The 2,456-nt window shown below is 45.0% G+C and overlaps 1 pseudogene; it reads right to left on the bottom strand.

The window, feature by feature from the left end:
- Positions 1 to 542: 542 nt before the first annotated feature.
- Positions 543 to 1,799, bottom strand: LOC110503066 (annotated as a pseudogene).
- Between the last annotated feature and the right edge of the window lie 657 nt (positions 1,800 to 2,456).

Here is a 2,456-nt window from a genome sequence, read left to right as displayed (position 1 = left end):
GGATTCAATCTAGCAACGTTTCGGTTACTGGCCCAAAGCTCTAACCACTAGGCTACCTGCCGCCCCATCTGTTAGTTACAGATACCTTAAAAACTAACCAGTCAGTATCTGGTGTGACCACGATTTGTCTCATGCAGCGAGACACATCTCCTTCAAATAGAGTTGATCAGGCTGATCACACCTGATGGTAAATTTAGTCACTACTACAGTTTGGCGTGATGGTAACATTCTTACATTTTTGATTAGACGACCAGTGTTGGAATCGCAGCCTGCAACATGTAACGTCATAAATACATTGACATTTCGTTTCGACGGTGGATTAAAGTACAGATTTGTATACATTAGTGTAGTTTGTTTCCTGAAGTCTTCGTATTATAGAAGCGGTTGATTCTCTTATATTCCTGAATTTTCACATCCAGAACCCAGAAACACACAGGGATTTCAGACGCACATAGTCCTTAATGCTCTTTTATAATCAATCAATATTAACCAGTCATCAATCCAGACTCAAGTCTCACTGAGATAAAACCTATTAAGACTGGTTATCCTTGTAGAGCAGGCAGGAGTTCTGAAATACTCTCCACATAGTAGTCAGGCACCAGCCCCAGCCGCTCCGGACAGCCACTCTCCTGATGGCCCTCAGCGTCAGCCACAGTGGACACCCCGGTCAGGGTTAGCAGGGTCTTCAGGCCACAGTTGGACCCCAGAAGAAAGTCCCTGTCCAGCCGGTCCCCCACCATGAGGCAGCGGGCGCTGTCCAAGCCGAACTGGCTGGCCACACAGTCATACATGATGTGTTTGAGTTTGCTCACAGTCTGGGCCTGGCGCTGGGCTGCGGTATCCACAGCCTTCAGGATACAGCCCGTCCCAGGTGGAGACAGAGAGAAGAGGACAACACATTCAGTGTTGTTGACACTTGAACATAGAGTAACAGAGATGAAAGATCTAACTTGGGGCAGTGGAAAAACCCTCACGGCTCACTGTACGCTATTACAGATCATTAACACAACAGTCATGTAACCTCCCTGTATGTGAGCACTACTGTGGCAGAGATGGTGCACACACCACGAACAGTAACCACAGTCTGATTGGTTCATACTCCAGCTGTTGTCTCTGCACAGACATCCTCCTTACCTGGGAAAGCGTTGCCTTCTTCCAGGGGCAGTCTGGTGTCAGTGTTGGTTCCCACCAGTAGACAGTCAGGATTGTTGAGGTACTGCAGGGCTCTGTTCAGTTTCATGTAACTGAAGTGTTCATCAAACCCAACAACCGCAGCCTTCACCTCAGGGTCCAGTGGCACGTTGGCCCAATCCATCTGGACACCTGATATTGGATCAGGCCCCACACCTGTCTGCTGGATCCCAACCTTCTCTAGTTCCTGCCTCATTGCATTGCTTCCTATGAGATATACTTTGCCATGCAGTTTGGAGACCTTTTGAGGTACATTGCTGAGCAGTACGCCGTTCCAAACACATCGTCCTCTGTCACGTTGAATCCCATCAATGCCAGTTTGTCTGCATACATCTTTCTAGTTTTAGTGTTGTTGTTGGTGACGAAAAACACTTTCTTTCCATTCTTCTTTAACAGATTGATAACGTCAGGGGTGCCAGGGATGACACCATCACAGTCGAAGAGGACATTGTCCATAGAATCGAGCATTTTCTTTATCAAGGGACCGCTCAAACCGGTGCATTTTGACACAGTCATTGGGAAAACGTGTGTGAACTGTCAACTACCGGTACCTCTTGTTCCTAACTAGATCAGTCAGTGTCCAAAAATAACTGCCAATTAACGTTACTGTAGGCTACCACTTGCTTGCAGACAACCCACGACATATAACGCAAAATGTACGAGAACAATCTCCCCCGACAAAAATATGACATTCAATTAAAACGAGTACTATTTCATGTGATCTTGCAATTGAAAGTTAAGCGAAGCTTTTCCTGAACTTCGAGCATTACATCAAATCCATACTGTAACACATTTACTCACCGGTTTAAAGTGGCAGGAACGTCCATGGGGTCGTCACTAGTTAACCCAGCCACACAATCATAATTTTGGCTAACCCCAGCCCATTTCTACAATTTCACATCTGATTTTAAACCTAACCTTAACCACACTGATAACATTATGCTTGTCCTTAAATTAAGATCAAAATGCTAATTATTTTAGACAATTCTGACTCTGTGGCTGTGTTAACTAGCATCCATGCGCTTCCTTCCGGGTTCCGGTAATCTTGTCCACCAGCCGGCTCTCTTTGTCTTTTTAAAAATTTATTTAACCTTTATTTAATTTGGCAAGTCAGTTAAGAACAAAATCTTATTTACAATGATGGCCTACCGGTAGTAATTGAGCCTGGGGACGAGGTTAGGTTCCTTGTGGGTCAACTTGTGCAAGCAGCAAGCAAAGCTCCATTAACATGTTTCTGTGTACACACTGCAATCATTAAATTGAAT

Source organism: Oncorhynchus mykiss, chromosome 23, assembly GCF_013265735.2.
Source record: "Oncorhynchus mykiss isolate Arlee chromosome 23, USDA_OmykA_1.1, whole genome shotgun sequence".
NCBI lineage: Eukaryota > Metazoa > Chordata > Actinopteri > Salmoniformes > Salmonidae > Oncorhynchus > Oncorhynchus mykiss.
The sequence above is the reverse complement of the archived record's forward strand: the minus strand, read 5'-3'. Positions and strand labels throughout refer to the sequence as shown.